General features: G+C 41.3%; 1 protein-coding gene across 2 annotated transcripts in view; it reads left to right on the top strand.

Annotated features, from left to right (window-relative positions):
* CHD9 (chromodomain helicase DNA binding protein 9) overlaps positions 1-22,975 on the top strand; it is a 218,987-nt gene that overhangs the window by 39,844 nt on the left and 156,168 nt on the right. Inside the window, exon 1 of one of the 2 annotated variants that reach the window (XM_080827903.1) lies at positions 13,422-13,524. The exons of the other annotated variant lie outside the window; for it this stretch is intronic. The gene's annotated coding sequence lies outside the window, so the exon portion shown is untranslated. Of the gene's footprint in view, positions 1-13,421; positions 13,525-22,975 lie in introns of those variants that run through there. 2 annotated transcript variants of the gene reach the window in all.

Raw genomic sequence — 22,975 nt, 5'->3', positions numbered from 1 at the left:
TTCAAAGTGTGTCCCCTCCAAGCCCAGGAAGACTTCAGAGATGCCTGTGAGGGGTGGGGAAGGTTGGAAGGATCCCAGGGCTTGCAGAAAGACAGTTCAGCCTTTGTTCTGTTTTCTCTTTGGGGCTTCTGCTTTTTCTGTGTTTTACATCTTGAGATTCTGCCAAAAATAAAAACATTAAACTTCTTGAAGAAAACGTTTTCCTGCTTTCAAAAAAGCTTCAAAATCGCCGAATTAGTTTATCAGCTCTAGTATAAAGCGTTATCAGTAGAAGTTTGCAAACTATGGAGGGCTGCAGCTCACCAGAAGGATAGGTCTTTCCTCCCTTTGCCTACCACTGCTTGTCTGGTTACAGTTGCCGCTGCTGGCTCCAACCTTGGGCATAAATCAAATCAACAGGTAGCCAACAAATATTAGAGGGGAGAGTCTGACACATTACCGAGCTCAATAGCTTGCTTGGGGGGGATTTTCTTTCTTGGTTTTGGTGAACAGATGTGTTCTTTTTGTGATATTATCTCGATCGTGTACAATACAGTCATATTCGCTACTGAAAAACTTTCCCTGCTTCACACGATTTGGCAAATACATCAACATTTCACAAGTTTGAAAGTCACTCAGCTGACTTTTAAAAATGAGCTATAATTTACTGGTAACCTAATAGGTACTGACTTTGTGAATATCACCACTAAGCTCCAGATTATTAACCCTGCAAAGGAGATATTTTTGTGTCTGTTTTACTGATGAATCAGGAAGCTAAGGGGAGATGAGGTTAAAGATTTACCTGGATCACACAGGTTTTCAACCCATACCTGTCCCAGCAAATTCTCAGCCAGATAATCTCTCTAAGGTTGTTTCTAGCCTTGAGAAGTTAAGAGGCAGGGGTTCTGGGTGTTTTAAGCTGTCCTGGGATCAACTGCAAAACTGCTGTCAATTTTCCAACTTCCCAGAGCCTCTCATCTACTGAAAACCTTGAGTGGAAGCTTGTTGAACTCACAGCTACTCAAATTTGCTGCCCGGATCTTGACTGATAGGAGAGTCTCTGAATTTGAATAGTCTCTTCCACGGTCTGGACATCACCGTTGGGAAATGAAAGAATTTTAGATCTGGGGGTGGAAATAGACTGTTGGGGATGAATAAGTGGATTTTTCAGAGTTATTTCTGTGTTTGGCTGAGCCGAGTTTCCCTTGCTGCAAAGGAAATGGCTTTCCCTGTTTGTTGATCTACCTACCGTTCTGGTCTAATGGATTCAGTTTCCCTAGTTAGCGGGTGTGTGCCAAGAGTGTGGCACAAGGCAAGCATTGATTGTGTACAGTTTTTGTTTTGTTATGTTTTTGTTAAGCACTTTGCTGGGCACATAGTATAACCTAGATCAGTGTTTTTAATTACTGTAACCACTGGAATTTTTTTTTTTTTCTTAAAAGTTCACCTACAAGACAGAAGACCAGTAATTTTCCTTTGTACACTGTAACATTTCCAGGGAATGTTTATGAAAAAACAACAATGGAAACAGACACCAGAGGTGTTATGATTCTTGATTCTCAACTCATGGGCAGGAAAAAAAATTGCTGGTCATTTATTCTCTTGGCCAGTGGCAGAGCCTGGACTGTAACTCAAATATTTCTACTTCTAATCATGTGTCCTCTCCATTTTATTAGAGTCATTTGGCTTTTCTCACTGGAAGGGAAACCGATGGACTTTCAGCATTGACCTCGTTTATGTTAACATCTCTGATGGTGATTTTTGAAAAATAAAGGAAAAAAGCCTGTTTCTTAATTGAATGGCTTGATGCAAAAAATTGTTTTTCCATTAAAAAAAAAAAAAGTGGAGGTCCCAGTCATAAATAAGGTCTTAAAGTTTAGAGTTTGCCATTACGAAAAATATGGGCAACTGGGGCGCCTGGGTGGCTCAGTGGGTTAAGCCACTTAAGGCTCAGGTCATGATCTCAGGGTCCTGGGATGGAGCCCCAAATCAGGCTCTTTGCTCAGCGGGGAGCCTGCTTCCCCCCACCCCATCTGCCTCTCTGCCTACTTGTGATCCCTCTTTCTCTGTCAAATCAATAAATAAAATCTTAAAAAAATATATGGGCAACTGTTTCTGAACCCACTACTACTTGGCCTCTGATTCCTCCAGAGAAGAGTATGAAATTTGGATAGTTCCCTCTTCTGGGAGCATTGTTTTTTTGTTTGCTGTGAAGCCTGAAAACTTGATTGCTTGATTGCCTCCAACGTCTAGAGCTAAGTGAAGGGGTTTGTGTGTGTGGCTTTCTTTTTTGAAGGAAAAAAGGAGTGCGCTAGAACTTGCTCCCTTTGGAGGTTTTCAGAGCAGATCCTAAGAGATGCACCTAGATTACTTGGATGCTTTTCTCTTTCCTTACAGGTTGATTTTTCAAATGGTTTGTGCCTAATTCTGCCCCTCTGTGATAATGAGGCAGGTGGGTATTTAGAAGATACGAGGGTCGTCTGAAGAACACTTTGGGTTGCCCTAGACAGAGGTGACCCTCTCACCTAGAGGATGAGACCTTGGTAGTCAGGTAACCATTCAGTTCCATGTCACTAAGAGCCCTTCTTTGCTGCCTTGGTGACAAAACAAAGAGCTTTTCAAACATGCTAATGCCTGAGACTCATCACCCATCAGTCAGGGCAAGATCTAAGCAAAGGTCATTTTTAAGTTTCCCAGGTGATTCTTTTTTTTTTTTAATTAAAGATTGTATTTATTTATTTGAGAGAGAGAAAGGGAGCACAAGCAGCAGGGAGGAGCAGAGGAAGAGGGAGAAGCAGGTTCCCTGAGGGCTCGATCCCAGGGCCTTGAGATCATGACCTGAGCCAGAGGCAGATATTTAACTGACTGAGCCACCCAGGTGCTCCTCCCAGGTGATTCTAATACACAGAAAGATTTGAGAATCTGTGATAGAGGCTTCCAGTGTCTTGTTCAAAACCAGATGGGATAATCCCCAGTGACAGCAATTTATTCTGTTAGCACATTATAGGTATGTTGGGTCAACAGTTTGTTCCGTATAAAATACACATTTACTGAGCACCTGTGTTCTGGGTGCTGAAAATTCTTCCAGGAGTGAGACAGCCTGTCTCTGCCAACAGATGCTTGCTTTCTACTGGGCGGAGACAAATTAAATAAATACGCAAACAGGATGGTGATACGTATTAAGAAGGAAGCAGACTGTGACTGGGGGGTCAAGGAAGGCCTCTCTGAGAAGCCATTTCTGCAGGACCTAAGGGGAACCAGGGATAAGGCAGAGGGAATAGAAGGTGAAAAGGTCCCGAGACAAGGAGGGTGGTGTGTTTGAGGAACAGAAAAGACTACAGTCACTTTCATTTATCTAGAAAGAGGAGTGGCAGACAGTGAGCCAGCCCGACATTTCGTAGAGTTCACACAGATCACTCAGTATGTTCTTGCCAAATGGGACACACTCTGCCAAGGAAACACAAAGAGAAGTATCCTCCAGGAGCCAGGGTACTGTGTGTTGGACAAAGAGGGCTCCGCGGTATTAGCCAAAAATTGCTGAGTATGAGAAAAAAATTCGGCAGTCCTACATGCCACTGAGATAAGCTATGAAAAGGAAAAAATTCAATTGTACATTTGATATCCAGAGGATTTGGCCTCATTCTTCAGTCTTTTGTCTTGTTGCTAACCATCACCTGAGTATGCCCTGTCAGTGTGGCAGAACTCGCCTCGTTTCAGAACACATCCAGTTCTCTGACAACACTATTTTTGGGGCCTCTACCCAACTGAACTTTCTGGAAGACAGAATGTTTGTCAGATATGTGGAAGGCTTGAGACATCAACTATGTGCCCGTAGGAAACCTAACTATTCCTATGACTGTCTTGTTTTAAGAAACACAGGCCCGGCTCCCATCCTTGTTTTCACACAAGACTTCTATATAAATTGTGCAAGCTAACTAACTTCTTAACACCTAATGGCAAGCAGAGAAAAGAGCTGCACTGGTTTATTTTTAAAGCTTGCTTGCTTGCTTATTTATTTATTTATTTATTTATTTTAGTAATCTCTATACCCGTCATGGGACTCAAACTCATGACCCCGAGATCAAGAGTCCCATGTTTCACCGACTGAGCCAGCCAAGCACCCCAACACTTATTTTTAGCAAAACTTTCTGAGGTCTCTCTGCTATTAAATCTAAATTGTCTTTTCAATCATATAACCTGGAATTAATTTTCAGAGTTAACATGTCGTTACTCAGCCTCCATAAAACAAACCATGGGGTTCAATGCAAAGAAAATAACTATAATTAATATATATCCTCAACCCAAACGTCCAAGAATTCCAATAATTTCCAAATGCTTTTGCATAAGAGATCATAATGATGCCTTGATAAAACAGGAGTGCTTTAAAAGGTGATCTTAATGGGAATGATAGCCCTTCTTAAATTCTTATGTGGCAAGGGAAAGCTTACCCAGTTATTTAAAAAAAAAAAAAAAAAGGTTATGGCAACTGTTAAAGGATTTCTTTTATTTCTAACAATATGAGTTTTATAAGCTCTTCCCATGGCATAAGTAAGAGCATGAAACTCGGCCAATGGGATCATGGAAAGATGGTGACTGGATCATAGTCATGGCTAGTACATGGAACAAAAGTCAAGAAAAATTCAGAGGGAACCTGGTACAGGTCTCTCTTTCTTGGAGCTTAAACAAGACAAGATGGATTTAAATTGCATCAGGATGGGTTTCTTCTTGAATTAAGATGCCCCTAATGCCTATAAAGCAAGCTAGTTGATTAGACATCTTCAAGTCTCCGGTTTCCACCAATCCTTCGTTTATATGGTAGAGATCACACTTTTTTTTTTTTAAGCACAACAATTATGGTACCTGTAAATGAAGGTTAAGTATTACCAAAGTTAATAAAAATAATTAATTAGTGGGTATTTACATCACAGAATGTGATGGCCATGAGGCCAGAGGACCATCTCTGTCTCGTTCATTGTCTTCCCAGCACCCAGGCCTGGGCCTAACACTTCACAGACACTCTTGGAATATTTGTTGAATGAACTCATTTTTCAAGTAGCAGCTGCATTGCACATATTTGATCCCTCCAGACTTGATTTAGAAGTAACTTCTCCAAGAGCGCTTACCTTTCCCAAAGAGAAGTAGACTCACAAAAAAAGGGAAGGAGATGCTCAAGGATGACCAAGGGAAACAGCGAAACCTCTTTTCTCCTGAAGATCTTTTAAGATTAGGACGAGCAACTGTTTGTGAAAGCAGACCAGTGGAAGATCTAAACTGTCAGGCAGGATCGTGCTTTGAAATACATTCCTGGCTAAACACGGGAATAAACTAGATCAAACTTACAGGCTCTACGATCTGTCCCTGATTAAACAGATAGGCCTTAAGAGCAGGAGTGTGAAAAATGGCTGCCGGGCTGAACATATCCTTCGGATATTGTTATTAGCAGCAGCCTCCAGATTTGAAAACAGTGCGAAACACACTTTCAAATGAGCTTTGAGGTGCTTTAAGCTACGGCTGAAAGCTTACCTAGCCTTCTTTTCTATTTGCTTGAACAAGAGCCTGAAAAGAAGGTTAAAGAGCTTTCTAGTGATGTCCTTCACGCCTGTCCTAAAAAGAACCTCTGTTCTTCACTGAGTTAAGGAGATTTCACAACTCCCAGAGGATAATGTGAAGTTAGTTTTTGCTCAGTGCTGAACCAACTAAAGTTCCTTTCAAATTCTTTTCCTGGACTGGAAAAGTGTCTGAGCTCTTCAAGCTACTACTCATTATTGCAGAAAGGTGGAAATTATGTTATATTCTATAATATAATGGGGCATAAAATATTTAAATAAAAATTTAAATTGACGTAAAATGAGTAAAAGGTTAAAAAAGCATACCATAGCGTTTAGAAGTACTTATCATTGGTCTGTGAAAGAACATTTTCTTTAGTGCCTCAGCCTGTAAGTGAATGTTGCTAAAGATGAGTGAGAAGATATTTTATACACATATTTTTCATATTTATTATATGACACATTTATTATTAATAATTTATTATTTATATAAGGATAGTAATCCCTTTCGTAACTGACACTGCACCCAGCCTTGTACACATGTATGGTGTAGGTATTTAAATGCATGTCAATTAAGTAAATTATACTAAAGTCACAATACTGGCAAGCACAATATGAGAAATAACAGTGCCACTATCAGCAATCTTCACACTTAAAAAATTATTCGCTGCTTAACTAATTTGATAAAAGTAATTAAAATATATCTGTTCCTGGCATACCTAGGGGGCTCAGTCCATTAAGTGTCTGTCTTTGGCACAGGTCATGATCCTGGTGTCCCAGGATCAAGCCCCGTACCAGGCTCCCTGCTCAGCAAGGAGTCTGCTTCTCCCTCTCCTGCTCCCCCTGCTCATGCTCTCTCTGTCTCTCTGTCAAATAAATAAGTAAAATCTAAAATAAATAAATAAATAAATAAATGTGTGTTATGTATATATTATGTTCCTTTTGTCTCAACATGTGTTCATACATGTGGTTAAGTGAATATATATACACACACACAGTCCATATATATGGATTTAATGTATATAATACTTATATAACAAAGTTGGAAGTTGCTGGCTAGGCATCACTTTTTAAAATAGCTTTATTGAGATAGTATTCACTTACCGTAGAATTCACACTTCATTGCTGATGTGCAGCCATCACCACAGACTGATTTTAGAACATTTTCATCACCCCCCAAAACTACTGTTAGCGATCGCTTTCCATTCTTCGTCCCCTTTACTCCAACCCAGACCTTGGCAACCACTAATCTACTTTCTGTCTTTGTAGACTTGCTTATTATTCTGGACTTCTTACATAAATGGAATCCTACAACATGTAGTCTTTTGTATTTGGCTTTGATCTCCCTGCATGTTTTCAAGGTTTAGCCATATTGTAGCATGAATCAGGACCTAATCTTTTTTTTTTTTAAAGCGGTCTTTTTTTTTTTAATAAAGATTTTATTTATCCATTTGACAGAGAGAGAGAGAGATTACAAGTAGGCAGAACAGCAGGCGGGGCGGGGGTTGGGGAAGCAGGCTCCCTGCTGAGCAGAGAGCCGGAGGCTGGGCTCAATCCTAGGACCGGGAGATCATGACCTGAGCCGAAGGCTTTAACCCACTGAGCTACCGAGGCACCCCCTAATCTTCCTTTATGGCTGAATAATAGTCCAGTGTGTGGTGAAACCATTTTTGGTTATCCATCAGTTGATGGACATTTGGTTTGTTTCCCTTTGGGGGCTGTGATGAATAATGGTTGCCATGAACATTTGTGTCCTAGTTTTTGTGTGAACCTGTTTTCATTTGGGGGGTTGCTGGGTCATCTAATAACTGTGTAACTTTTTGAAGAACTGTTTTCTGAAATGGCTACACCATTTCACATTTCTACTAGCAATCTAAGAGGGTTCTGACTTCTCCACGTGCTCCCCAACACTTGTTATTGCCTGCCTTCCCTATGAGAGCTATCCTAATGGATGTGAAGTGGTATCTCAGGGTGGTTTTGAGTTGCATTTCTCTAAGAACTAATGCTGTTGTGCATCTTGTGCGTATTGGCTGTTTGTCCGTCTTCACTGGAGAAATGTCTCTTCAGAGTATTCAAAAATACTTTGCCTATTTTTACATTGGGTTATTTGTCTTTTTATTGTTGAGTTGTAAGAAGTCTTTGTTTGTTCTTGATCCTGGACCCTTACCAGATGTGTGATTTGTAAATATTTTCTCATTCTGTGGGTATCTTTGCATTTTCTTAATGGTATCCTTTGAATCGCAGCAGTTTTTCTATGTTGATGTTCAATATATCAATATTTTCTTTGGTTTCTTTAATTTTAACAAAGCTCAATTTATATTTCTTTTTGTTTTTTATGCCGTGGTATCATGTACTATATATAAAACCACTGCCTAACCCAAGGTCCTGAAGATTTACTCCTATGTTTTCTTTTTAGAGCTTTATGGTTTTACCTCTTAACATTTAGGTCCATGATCCCTTTTGATTTTTTTTTTTTTTTTCCTGTATGGTATAAGGTAGGGATCCGGCTTCATTCTCTAGCATTTGTATCTCTAGTAGTCTTCCTTGATTTACATCTTAGCACTCTTTTTGAAAATGAATTGACAAAAAAAAAAAAAAAAGAAAGAGAGAGAAAGAATAAATTGACCATGAATATAAAAGTTTACTTCTGGACTCTCAATTCTATTCCATTGATCTATATGTCTATCCTTATGCCAGTTCACAGTGTCTGGATTACTATAGCATTGTAGCAAGTTTTGAATCAGGAAGCATGAGTCCTTCAACCTTCTTTCTTTTTTATGAAGGATTAAAAAAAATTATTGTTTTTGTTGTTTTTTGTTTTTTAAGTAACCTCTGTCCCCAATGTAGGGCTTACCCTCACAACCCCGAGATCAAGAGTCATGTGCTCTATGGACTGAGCCAGCCAGGTGCTCCAAAGGATTTTTTTTTTTTTTAATCCAGTGTAGTTAACACACAGTGTTGTGTTCATTTTGGTCTTTTTCCCCCCCAAGGATGTTTTGACTACTCCATGAGTGTCACTTTAGGAGGTCTCACTGAGATAGGGTCTACTGCTTAGTTTTGCAGTTCTAGGCCTATGAAAAAATTATTGAGGTACAATTGACATATATTGGTTTTAGGTATACAACATAATGATTCAGTATTTACATATATTGGGAAATGATCACAGAAAGTCTAATTAACATCCATCACCATACATAATTACAAAAACGTTTCCTCTTGGGATGAGAACTTTTAAGATTTATTCTCTTAGCAATTTTCAAATATGCAATGCAGTATTATTAACTAGAATCACCATGCTGTACATTACATCCCCATGGCTTATTCTGTAACTGGAAGTTTGTATCTTTTTTTTTTTTTAAGATTTATTTATTTGAGAGAGAGAATACAAGTGGGAGGGGTAGAGGAAGAGGGAGAGAGAACCCCAAGCAGACTCCGTGCTGAAGGCAGAGCCTGACATAGGGCTTGATCTCACAACCCTGAGATCACAATCTGAGCTGAAACCAAGAGTTGGCTGCTCAACCCACTGCACTAACCAGGCTCCCTGGAAGTTTGTATCTTTTGACCCTCTTCACACATTTTTCCCCACCCACTTCCCCCTCCTCTGGTAGTCTGTTTTCTGTATATGTGAGCTTAGAGGGGCTTTTTTTTTTTTTTTTTTTTTAAGATTTCACATATAAATGAGATCATGTGGTATTTGTCTTTCTCTGTCTGACTTCACTTAGCCTAATACCCTCAAGGTCCATGTATTGTTGCAATGGCAAGATTTCATTCCTTTTTATGGATGAACAATATCCCATTGTATATACACACCACATTGCCTTTATCTGTTTCTTCATTAATAGACACTTAGGTAGGGTTACCTGGCTGGCTCAGTCAGAAGAGTGTCCATTTGAATCTGGATCTCAAGGTCATGAGTTCAAGCCCCACACTGGGTGTAGAGATTACTTAAATAAGTAAATAAACTAAAAAAAAAAAAAAAAAGTTACACTTGGGTTGTGTCCTTGTCTTGGCTATTGTAAATAATGCTGCAGTGAATGGTGGTTGGGGGTGGGGTGCAGATATCTTTTCAAGCTAAAGGTTTTGTTTTCTTCAGATTAAAAACCCAGAAGAGGAATTGCTGGCTTATTTGGTAGTTCTATTTTGAATTTTTGAGGAACCTCCATACGGTTTTCTATAGTGGCTGCACCAATTTACATTTCCATCGACAGTGCACAAGGGTTCCCTTTTCTCTGTTACTGTCAACACTTACTTCTTGTCTGATAATAACCATTCTAACAGGTCTGAGGTGAGTTTTAGGATCTTGAATATATCAGTTTCCCACAAAAGTGAACAGAGCACTGGTTCCTATTTCTCAGACTTGCTAGAAAATGTCATTCGATGTATGCGTTTGGGGGTCTTCCTTTTTTGGTGTCCTGACCCAAAATGCCTGTGGGGCAGTTCCCCCTTCTGAGATGCCAAATTCCTAACCAGGAGGTTGCTTGCTAAATATGGAATTCAAAACTACTGCTTAAAGGAGGAATGTAATGTAATGGTTAAGAGTTTCAGACTTTAGGACCAGCCAGCTCAAAGTTTGAATCCTACCTCTGCCACTCAGTGATTGTGTAACCAGAGCAAGATTTTGGACCCTATTCATCTGTACAGTGGGAAAAATCAGCCCTTCCTTATAGAGTGGTTGTGAAGTAAAGTGAAATAATAAATGTAAACCCTTAACACACCGCCAAGGACTAATGGTACCTGTTGGGCTTGTGGAATGTTTCCTTCAGAGTGTGAAGAACCACTCTTTGTCATAGCACATGCTTTCTGGTGACTTGAATCATTGTGTCTGCAAATAGAGGACTTTGGTTTGAAAGGCAATGGATAGAACTGGAGCCAGTTTTATTCTAGAGTGGGATAGAGGGACCTAGAGAGCATTGCCACCACCTGCCTCTGGATATTCCATTGCCTGAAGGAAACGGTAGGCCAGTGTTGCTAGATTTTGTTGTTGTTGTTGATAATTGACTTTTGTTCATTTAAATTGCAGAGGGTAGGGGCACCTGGCTGACTCAGTCAGAAGAGCATGCAGGTCTTGATCTTAGGGTCATCAGTTCAAGCCCCCCATGGGGTGTAGAGATTACTTAAATAAATAAAACTTTAAAGAAATAATTAAAATAAATTGCAGAGTGTAGTACTTGCTGATCCAGACTCTTAATTCTGGAATTTAGAGCCATCCTTTGCAATAACTTCTTCAGAGTCCATATATGCAGAAACCTCAGTTACTGAGAATACCATTGAGATTTAAGAAATAAGTTGAACAGTCAAAATAGACATCACAAAAAGTCATGCACTTCAGCCATAAGAGAATCCTACAGAAAATCTTTACTCAAAACCCAAGAGTCTCAGGGGCCTGGGTGGCTCAGTGGGTTAAGCCTCTGCCTTCGGCTCAGATCATGGTCCTGGGATTGAGCCCCACATCGGACTCTCTGCTCGGTGGGGATCTTGTGGGGGATCTTGTGATCTCTCTGTCAAATAAATAAATAAATAAAATCTTTTTTTTTTTTTAAGATTTTATTTATTTATTTGACAGACAGATCACAAGTAGGCAGAGAGGCAGGCAGAGAGAGAAGGGAGGAAGCAGGCTCCCTGCTGAGCAGAGAGCCCAACGATGCGGGGCTTGATCCCAGGACCCTGAGATCACGACCTGAGCTGAAGGCAGTGGCCTTAACCCACTGAGCCACCCAGGCGCCCCCAAATAAATAAAATCTTAAAAAAAAAAAAAAAACCAACCTGAGTCTAAACTAATAAAAGTTTATCAGTGTGTATTCATAGTAGAATAGAAGCAGAAAGAAAGAAAAGAAAGAAAAAGGAAGGAAGGAAGGAGACTATTAGGTGGAAAAATAGAGAAATGTCAGTCCAGTAGTGAGGAACAAGATATAGAAAAAGATGGATGTAAGTTTAAAATAGTAACAGCTTTCTAGAGACCATTTTTCATTAGGGCAAATAGGTCTACATACTTCTGAGGGCATTCTTGATCATAATAGAATACAATAATGCCCATAATGATGCTCTTTAATCACCAAGTATAAGTAATGTTCAAAGATTCAAGAAAACGTGAATTTTCTTGGGGAGAAAAGTTCTGTAAAAAGTAGCTAAAGTTTTAGACAAAATATGGAATGTCTTATTCTCTAACATCTCTAAATGAGCTGTTACTGGCCTTAAATTTGATTCAACAGGTTGAATTTGCAAACAGAAGCCGTATTCAAATAAGAAGTAGTGTAGGGACCTCGGGGGTGAACTGTTTCTGTGCATTCTTATCCTAGTATGTGGTTGTTATTAAGTATCCTTGAGAGGAATCAAAGCTGTAATTGTAACTTCTCTCTCAGCAGGGTTCCCTCCCAGCCCCTTCCATATCTGAGCTAAATAGACTTGTGTTGATCTACCCTGGAGGGCCTGCACGGGGGGCATATAAAGAATGAAATTACCTGGTAAACTAGCACTCTGTATACCGCAGCCATTACCCTCTGGTCAGGCATAAACAAGCACAGTGACATTTCTCTATGCTTCTTGGTGGAGTCTGAAATTCAAGAGTTTTCTGTCCACTGTAAGATGAATACTAAATGTCACCCGCCATGGATTTGAAACGGTAAACAGTTTCCAACAAACATAAGGTAGACAGACTGAAGTCCTAGCATCCCATTATTTTGTCTATCTCTCATTCTCGCTTTAATCAGGTATTAAAGCCAGACCAGAGTCTGAAAGGCATCCGTAGAATTTTAGAGCTGGAAGGCTTTCAGGAAATTTGTCCAGCCTCTTCGTTTTACAGAAGGGAAAACCGAGGCCCTGGGACATGTTATGATTTAATGTAGGTCACACAGTTAATTAGAGACAGAGCGAGAGGGAACCCAGGTGTCCCCACACCTTCGTTGGACAGTGGTTTTCTAGTAGGCCACCTGCTCCTAGACCAGTGTCCCCCCCCTTTTCCTCCCCCCTCCCGTTTGTTCTTTCTTTCCCTTCATAGCTGTGCAAATCAGAACGTGGGCCTGAACATTGGGAAGACTAGGTGTCCGCCCCAGCTCTCCGCCACTTGAGGTGCGCGCTCGCTCTCTCTCTCTGCATCAGGACTTGGGGCTGGGTCTCTCCTAAGCCTGGCGCCTTCTCCATGGCAGGTGCTTAGCACCTGGGCTAAATCGCTGCATCATCGCGGCGCCACTCTCCTTGCTCCGGATTTTACAGCACAGGCGTGTGTCACGGCGGTGTCAGAGCGTAAGGAGGACGCGGGTCCGAATCCACGCCTTTGAAAAGGGAGGCTCAGGACACCGTCTCGGTTCCCGGTTGGCCCCGGGCTGTCGGAGAGATGCCCAGCGCGTGAGTGACCTCGGCACCGACCCCGCCAATGGACAGCTCGCGGCCGGGGCGTGCCTGCCGGGCCTGACGTGGCGGCGGGGCCGCGGGGAGGGGAGAGGCCGTCGCGAGGGCGCGGCCTGACGTGGCGGACGCGGCGGGGCGGCGGGGAGGCGAGGGGAGCCCGGGCCACTGCACTGCCCCGCGCTCCGGCCAGAGGGCGCCCGGCCCCAACACTTCCCCGCCCCGAGGCCGCCCGGGGCTCCAGCAGTAACCGCACCGGCGATTGGGTCGGCGGCGCGGCGGGGCCATGTTGGAGCGGGGCGACGACCCCGCCTCCCGTCGCCCTCCGTCCCGGGTCGGGCCGGGCCGCGAGGGAAGAGGAGCGGGGAGAGGGATCCCCCCTCCCGGGTCGCCCGACGCGGCAGGAGCGGCGGCGGGAGCGGCCGCGGTCACAGCCGCCCCTCTGAGCCCCGGCCAATCAGCGGCGCGGGCACAAATATGCAAATGATGCGCCGGTGCTGCCGGAGTGCCGCTCGCAGGGGCTGGTGGGGTCGCGCTGGGGGAGTGAACTGGGCCAATCAGGCGGGTGCGTGGCGGCGCGGGGGAGGCGGTGCCCCTTCACTCCTCCCTCCTCTCCCTCCCGGCCCCGCGCTGACAGGGGGGCCTGGCCGCGCCGCCGGTAAGTGCCGCCGCCGCCCGCCGTTGCCACCCGCCGCCCCAGGCGTTGGGAGGAAGCCCGGGGGGCACCGCGGGGCAGCGGCCGCTGCTCAACTGGTGGGGAGAGGCGGGGGCGGGTTCTGTCAGCCGGGTGGTCGCCTGAGGCCGCCTCCGCCCGGCCAGCCGCGCGTGTCAGTCTCGGTCGAGGCGGGGGGCGGCGGGGGCGCCTCAGTCATGGCGAAGCCCGAGAGCCAGCGAGCGGCGGTGAGTACGTGCCGCCGCCGCCGCTCGGCCGGGGGGGTCGGGGCAGGCCGGGCCGCGCCGCCGCCGGCGGCGGAGGTGAGGGGCCCGCGCCCGGGGACGGCGGGGAGGCTGGGGAGGGGGCGCTGCCCGCACGTGCGGCCCAGCCCGCCCGCGGCCCGCCCCGCGCCTGTCATGGCTGCGGGCTGCTGCCCCCGCCCCCCCGGCCCGCAGACCCTGGGGTCGAGACCTGGTCGCCGCGCCTGTTGCGTCGGGCGGAGGTGAGGGCAGGGTGGGCAGGGCCCCGCTTCCCCGCCCCGCGCGAGGTCGGGGCCTCCCGGTCCGCCCGCTTCCCTCCCGAGGGTCGGGCTTCCCTCCATCCTGCAGCCTCTTCCCCCGCCCGCCTGCTTTCTCGCCTCCGTGACTCATGACAGGGCGTCCCGCGCGAGCGCTGGGTGTCCCCGAGCCCGGGACGCCCCCGGCGCTTTCCCGGGCCTTGCCTGCCGGGTTACGACCGCACTGCCTTCCCTGTGATCCTTCGCCCCGAGGGTCTCTCCACGTCTGCAGCGGGGCCCGGACCCCGCTGCTGCTGCCGCTTTCTTGGGCTCTGGGTGTGGGACGTGATGGGTGGTTCCAAGGCTGTCTTCGCGGACATCCATCCCCAAGCCAAGCACGACCCGGAAAGCCTGGGTGTCTTACTGGCCTGTCGTCGCAGTCGCCAGCTCAGAGGGGTTTCTGTTTGTTCCTTTTTTGGTTCTGTTTTGCCTTTTTTTCTTTAATTTTTTTTTAAAGAAAAATAAAACTTTTCGGAACAAAGTAGACCAAAAAATTTCTTAAATTGTGATATTAACAGTGTTACATAGTTACTTCCGTGGGAGTCTGGGATTTGACACTACTGTGACTTTTCTCCATTATGTGAAATACTCATAACTACCTAAGGATTGCCCCGTATTAAATAAAGTTTATTTTCATTAATAAAATCACTATCACAATTTAGTTTCTCAGTTTTGCATGCTACTTTTCACCTTTTCCTTTTCTCTGATTTCAAACTCCAGTTCTACTTAACCGACTAGGATCTTGAACAGAAAAAAAGGGCTTACCTTGTGTAATGTTACTCTGCCTAAACTGTGCATAATTGTACAGGTACTTTTTTAAAAGAAGGGCTAGGTCTGCAAACACTTAAATGTACAGAAGGTACTTACCCCGTGGGGGTGGGGATTCCACATTGCAGAGGGAGGGAGGGTATGTGTGTGTGCGCGCGCGTGTGTGTGCACGAGTGTGTGTTTTAGTTTTGGGGGGAGGGAGTTTCAGTGCAAAAGGATGAACATAGTGTTTCTTCATTTCTGTTAGATTTGCAGAACTTGAAATTAAGTGGGACTTTGTGCTAATAGTAGGGAGCCTTCCATACGATAGATATTGGATAAATATTTGCTCTAAGCAAGTTAAACATGTATTCTGTATCTTCCCAGACTGTGTCTGCTTTATTGCTTAGACACTTCACATTAAGTAGCTATAGTGTTCTACAACCTTTAGCAGCTTGGTGCGTTTCCTGTAAACTACCGGTCACTTAATATAAACATGATATGCTCTGGGGGGAAGAAGTAGTTGCCTCCCAGATTTGATTGATATGTCTTTGTCATTCTGGACAGTTTCAGGAGAGTGGGTGTTGTAAAGTTAAAAAACAAAAACCTTGTGATTGACTAACTAGGAGAAGGTGATGTCCTAAGGACATAAGAAATAGCATTAGGGAAAATGTGCTGATGTAACTGGTAAAACCTTCTTGGAAGAAGTTCTGATTGGAGAGAATCAGAACTTTGTCACTTTACTAGGTGTATAGCTGTAGTCAGATTTCTTAACCTCTGTGAACCCAAGTTTTCTTCAATTTTACAGTTCTCCAAATCTGAGTATCCCATTAGATCGGTCCATTGAAATATAAAAGTTAAATCTGGTTTTAGGTATAAAAAAAGGCAGAGGTTTTGAAACAAACAGTGGTAAGCTGGCCTTACCCTAAAAGAATATTTTTAAAAGAATAAACTCAAGTGGGCAGGTATGAATAAAGAAAGCAGTATTGTTAAAGAAAAAAAAAAAAAAAACCTCATGACAAGATTAGATTAATAAAATCCTAAAATTTTCAACTTGGAAGTATCTTTAGAGACTTTTAACTCCAAATCCCTTTTCTAATGTAACTGAATACCTTCTATAAAGACAGTAAACTAGACTGGCAGTTTACCTATGGAAACCAGGTAGAACTAAAGGAAGTGCTTACTGTATAAATTTAGGAGGTAGGAACTGAAGAAGCATTACAGACTTAGAGGTAAAATTTATTGTAGTTTCAGTAGTAAAATAAAAATGTTGGTACATGTGAACGTTTTAGATACCCTGAAGGGTTATATGTGTTAATCGCTCATATAAATGTAGTGGAAGAAAAAGTCAATGAAATACTTAGAGAAGACAAAAATGAAATCTTAGGTTTAAGTATAAAGGAAAACTGAAATAATAGATCTACTGGGAAAATTCCATTATATATCAGTATAGTGAATACAGAACATTGGTAAGAATATGGAAACTTAAGGCATTTGGTTAGACTGAAAATTAATCATGAAGCTAATATTGTCATAAATGTTTGAAAAACTTTGAAAGCCAAAAAATTGGAATCAGAAGAGATTTATGGACACTAAGGAGACAGAATGATTTTGTTGTAACCTTTTAAGTGTCTTGTAGCTGTTGTGGTCTTAGGGTGATTAACCCGTCTTAACCATACAGATTCCTTACATGATAGATGATTTAACCTTTTTACACTTACTTACTTTGTGAATATAAGTTGCCACATTCTAGTTTTATAACTGCCTTTTTTTTAAAGAGGTATCTTTTTTTTTTAATTGGAGATTTTTATTTATTTATTTGACAGACAGAGATCACAAGTAGGCAGAGAGACAGGCAGAGAGAGGAGGAAGCAGGCTCCCTGCTGAGCAGAGAGCCCGATGCGGGGCTTGATCCCAGGACCCTGGGATCATGACCCGAGCTGAAGGCAGAGGCTTTAACCCACTGAGCCACCCAGGCGCCCCTTATAACTGCCTTCTGACACTGTGTTTCTTTTTACTTGTTTGGGCTTCCCTCCCATCCATTCTACCCCTGAGTTTTACCAGTCTGTGAATACTCAGGTCAAATTCCACCTTGCGAATAAGATCATTTCTTGTCATTGTAGCCCTTAGGTATTTCTCCTTCCCATGAGACCATAGCATTATTACTTGTCTCACTTATTTGACATCACATAAAACTTCCTGACCTTATCTCCACTGTATTTCTTTTAATTTTGTGGGAACACCTTTTGCTCCTCCCCTTTAGAAACAGTTGGAAAGCTGATTAAGTGATAAGGGAAAACTCAGAGAAGAGAAAGCCACTTGGAGCTGTAATTCATTCTCTGAACTCCAGGTCACTCACATCCATTCGTTCATTAAACAGATTAATTTATTGATTCCTTTATTAATCAATTTATTATATAACAATTTATTAAGTGATTCCTGCCTTTGTAGAATTTATAGTCAATTAGTGGAAACAGATAAGTAAATAACAGGGAAGGTAAATAGCAGGGAAACAGGGCAAGTAAATAACAAATGTAAAATTACAACTTGTAGAGAATTCAATAAAGGAAGAGACTAGACTGCTGTGAAAAAGATGGGGACGATTGTAGATTGTGTGGTCAGAAAGGTCTCTCTCAGGTGGTGATATTTAAGTTGAGACAAAAAATAAGCTAGATAAGGAAAGACTTTCTTGGAAGAGAAAATATGTATGAAGGCAAGAAAGCTTAATATGTTGGAAGAAATGAAGGAAGTTCAGGGTGGCGGAGTATAATAATAGAGGAAAACCACGCAAGGTGAGAGATAGGCAGAGAGCAGATCCAGGCATTTTGAAGACCTGGATTTTACTAAGGATGTTGCATCAATCATTGAAGATTTTGAAGTAGGGGAGTACTGTGCTTTAGATTTCAAGAATGACACTTTGGTTAAGAATGGATTAGAGAAAGGCAAGGATGAAAGCAAAGACTACTACTACAGTTGTTGAGGTAAGATGATGATGATGGCTGGCACTAGGGTAGCAATATCATCTGATTTGATAAAGAGAGACAGAGAGGAGATGGGAATGGCAGGGGCATTGACAACTTCATGATGGATTAGATATTAAAGGGAAGATGTCAGAGTGATCTCCAGGTTCCCAGCTTGAGGACCTAGAAAGATGATGGTGATATTTACTGAGATGAACATGGGGAGAAGAAAAGTTTTGGCAAGAAATTAAGTTTTGAACACCATTCCCAGGCAAGACCTTCAGAAGGTAGAAGACTGGGAGTGGGGGGCTACCTTTATCTGAATGATAGTGGTCTCTGTTGGAATAGGTTTAATTATGTATATGGCACCATATTACAACGTACTTATAAGGTGTGTTTTGAGACAAGCAAGCTTCATATTTGTGTTAGAAAAATTGGTAACTGAAATGATCTTTTTAACAATACAGTTCAATTTTTGAAAGTTTATTTGTGAAAATTTTCTTAATACAGCTTTTATTAGATAAGTTTTGAGAAAAAAAATCTATAGTATTAGATGGGTTTTGATATTATTTGGGTGATGGTACAGAATTCAGAAGTCTTATAATCTTGATGTTCTCGAGAAAGTGGCACTCTTTAAAGTTATTAGCTTGTAGGCAGCCTGATATTATATTTATCATTTTTAATGAGGCTTCTGGTGTTTATAGGTAAAAATTATAAGTGCAGGCCATTAGGAACTTTTTTTTTTTTTAAGATTTATTTATTTATTTATTTGACAGAGATCGGAAGTAGGCAGAGAGGCAGGCAGAGAGAGAGGAGGAAGCAGGCTCCCTGTTGAGCAGAGAGCCCATGCTGGGCTCCATCCCAGGACCCTGGGATCACGACCTGAGCTGAAGGCAGAGGCTTTAACTCACTGAACCCACCCAGGCGCCCCTAGGAGCTATTATTTATCAAGTAACTATAGATACTGATGTTTCTGTTACAATTTGTCTTTAACTTAGCAAATAATATCTTTTTTTTTTACTGTACTTTTAAAACTTTTTTTAACCAGTAATTTTAAATATTGTTATTGCTACAAAGGGACACAGTCGAAATCTGAAGAGAAAAAAAAGAAAAATATTTTTCTTATTCAGTGGTCATTTCAGTTTAGTTTACCTGACTTAAGCAGCTGCAGTATAAAGTATATTAAATTTTATTCTATTGGGAATCAATGACTATGCTTCTGAATGATAACTGCTAATGTATCTTATTCTCTTATAAGAAGGAGGAAAAAGGGGGCACCTGGGTGACTCAGTGGGTTAATCCTTTGCCTTTGGCTCAGGTCATGATCCCAGGACCCTGGGATTGAGCCCTGCATGGGGCCCTCTGTTCAGCAGGGAGCCTGCTTCCCCTGTCTCTCTCTGCCTACCTTTCTGCCTACTTGGGATCTCTGTATGTCAAATAAATAAAATCATTTTTTTTAAAAAAGGGAAAAATGGCTAGGATAATGGTTAGGTTTCGTGTATTTTACATAAAGTTTGTTTCATCTTAAAATTTTGTGCTTTATTACACATTACTAAGTAAATTCAAAGTTACTCTTTTTTTCATGGAATTAGCTGGAATTCATTATATTTTTTTCCAGTTATGTTACCTTTTATAGTGTTTATCTCTAAAATGGCAATTAAATATTCATTAAAATTTTTTCTTCAATCAAGGAACTGGAAAGCTTTCCCTAAAATAAGTCTAGGGATTCAAGATTCTATATTTAGTGCACTTATTTAGTCCATTTTATAGATGAAGAAACTGAGCTACAGAGAAACTGAGTTGCCTGAGCTTTCTAGTATTAGGGAATATTTTATATCAGGTTGCATAATTTAGTGAATTCACTGCATACCGAAATATAGGAATACACTTAGTTCTGTTTTGGTGAACATGTGTTCAGATCAGTAGTAAAGTTTACGTAAGTTATTTCAGAAACTATCCTATATTTACTTACAATATTATTTTGAATGACATGTACTCTAAGTGGTGACTTAAAAATATTTACTTATGATTCATCTTGTTTCAATTAGGTTTTTAATTTTTTGATAAGTTTCAGAAAAGTATATGTGATAAGTTTATAGCTTTATGATTTATTATAAAGTAAACATCTCTTTAACCACAACCTAGGTCAAGAAATAGAATGTTATCGGCAACCCCCAAGCTTCTCTCATACTCCCTTCCAATCATCACTTCCTTTCACCCTCCCAGAGATGACCACCATGCTGACTTCTAAAATCATAGAGTAGTTTTGGCTGTTTTTGAACTTTATATAAGTGAAATCATATAGTATGTGTTCTTTTGCTTAATATTATATTTTATAATATTAGTAATAATTTTTTAAAAGATTTTATTTATTTGACAGACAGAGATCACAAGTAGGCAGAGGGGGGTGGTGGTAAGCAGGCTCCCTGCTGAGCAGAGAGCCTGATGCGGGGCTTGATCCCAGGACACTGAGATCATGACCTGAGCCGAAGGCAGAGGCTTAACCCACTGAGCCGCCCAGGTGCCCTGAATATTAATAATATTATGAGACTAATCTGTTTTTTTTAATTTTTAAAGATTTTATTTATTTATTTGAGAGAGAAAGATTGAGGGAACAAGTGGGAGATGGGAGAAGGGTCAGAGGGAGAACCAAACTCCCTATGGAGCAGGGAGCCTGATACAGGACTCGATCCCAGGACTCTGGTATCATGACCTGAGCCGAAGGTAGATGCTTAACCCACTGAGTCACCCAGGTGCCCAGTCTGTGTTTTTCCATGTAGAAGTAGTTCAGTCATTCTCATTGCTGTTGATTCTAATGTAGAATGAACACATTTTCAGTTTGGAACTGTTGCGAGTAATACTGACTGATATGAACATTTCTAACATTTCTGTACATGACTTTTGGTGTGCACACATTTCTGTGGCATATATATTTCTAGAAGTAGAAAAATTGGTCATGGGTATACATATATTCAATTTTACCAATAATGCTGTATCATTTTCCAGATTTGTTGTTCCAATTTATACTTGTTTTAGCAGTGTATGAGAATGCCAGTTGCTTTATATTCAGTTATGTGGTTTGATTAAAATACCACTCTATAGTATTTGAAAAATCTTGTGTTCTTTTTTAAAAACCTCCAAAGATGAATTGATGGGTAGGTATTTCTACCTAGTAAAACATAAATGAGTACCTCTGTTGTGCCTGTTGGATTACGGCATATTCAAACAAAACATAGTTTTTTGTTTTCAAAGTTTTCAAATAAGAGATCTTTTCTCGATCCTTTAAAATGTTTGGTTTTGCAACACAGTGCCTAGTACAGCATTTTAGGGGATATGGTTTGGAAAGAATGAAAAAAATAACATATCTATAACTTAAGAAATCTTAAAGGAGATAGGAAAAAACTTTTAGCAAAATGAATATGGTAACTATTAGGTGACATGTACGTGATACTTAGAAATAAGGCCCTGGGGAAGGAGGATGAAAAGTATTATAAAGATGTATATCATTCCTGAGATGAATAGTGTTATATCAGAAATGGCCAAAGTTCTCAGGGACCCAACCAATTGCTTTCCTGGTATGTTCTTGGTCAGAGACCTCAAGGAAGGCAATGAAATGCTATACGGTCTAATTAAGGTAGTGAGAAATTGAGTTTTATATCTTTATTTTATTCTAGTAGAAAGAAAAAATGTTTTTAATAATTTATAGTATTCCAGAAAAAATGGAATTGAGTTTCTCAAGGATTTGAATGTGAAATCGCATCTTAGAAGATGTATTGAGGAAGATGTGTCAACATTTGACTGAATTCGAAATGCTAAGTAAATGGATTTGATATAAATGAAGTCACTGCATAAAACCTTATGTCTATTAAACTACTTTAAATGAATCAGAAAGGCAAGGAAAGCTATAAGAAAGAAAATCCCAAGATAGTGTAGTATCATAGAAGCTGAGAGAATTTCCAGAAGGCAGAGGGTTACTTGAACTGAATTCAGGAAACATTTATACAGCTTTTGTGATAGGCCAAGCAGACTGGTAACTGGTACTGCAGATGAATAAGTCATGGGCCTTGTTCTTTAAGCATTCAGTGCCTAAATGGTATATGTATGATAGATGGGAGATGCATGGATGATTGGAGGCTTCATATAGAAGATGGCATTTTTGAGTTCAGCTTCTGTCACTTTTGTTAGTGATGTCAGGTGTTTCTTAGTGGTCAGATGCAGGTTGAGAGAACATTTGGATTTGTCTAGGAGCTTTAGTCACCTTTGGAAGTATAGTTTCAGTAATTTTATGGGGGCAGAAAGTAAAGTACAAGAGGTTAACAGGCAAGTGGGTATTTGGAAAATGAAGACAGTAGATCACTTATTCTCAATATTTGTCACTGTATGGAAGGATAGACATAAGGTGATTTTGTGTGTGCATTTTTGTTAAGGTAGGAGAGACCTACTGCCTAAAGTTAGAAGGGAAGCAGGTAATTGCAAGGGGATGATTAAAGATCCTAGACAGAGTTGGAATGTATGTGGGTGTAAGTTGCTTAAAAGCTAGATGGAATGGTATTAAGATGCGAAAGGTTTATCTTTGGAAAAAAGTCATGCTTCCTCTTCTGAGAACAGCTAGAAAAAAAGGATAGAAGCAAAGAGAGAAACATGCTTCTGAAAAGATGACTGGTGAGTTTCAACTGGAAAATCTCGGAAGAGTAAGTAAGAGGCAGAATTTTCCTGGGGTGAGATGGGGGAAGTTAGGATTGAAGGCTTGAGGAGATAGCCTAAAAGCGTAGGGAAATAAATTTAAACACTTTCTAAGCAAAAACAAGGACCACCTTGTTTTAATACCATTCTTGTTTTAATACTGTGCCAGCCATATAACAAATATTATAAATATGCAGAAATGTTAATTGAATTGGGCTGAGGTCTGGAGGTCACATTACATTGGTATTGTTAATAGAATATGGTGGGTTGAGTGAATTGAAAATGGTCACAAGGATATTGCAGCAATAGAGATTATTAGCAAAAGAATCGGAGGAGGTCTGGAGAAGCTTAATAGTCATGGGAGAGTTTGAATGACTCTTGGGAAGTCAGAAATGAGATGACAGGTGTGAGAAGAAAAGCTGCATTTATTAAGTGCTTTCTATGTTTTAGGAACTTTGAATGTATTTCTAAACTGTATATATTTTTAAACCATTCAAAAACCCTGCAA

The sequence above is a fragment of the Martes martes genome (assembly GCF_963455335.1).
Source record: "Martes martes genome assembly, chromosome: 17".
NCBI lineage: Eukaryota > Metazoa > Chordata > Mammalia > Carnivora > Mustelidae > Martes > Martes martes.
The sequence above is the reverse complement of the archived record's forward strand: the minus strand, read 5'-3'. Positions and strand labels throughout refer to the sequence as shown.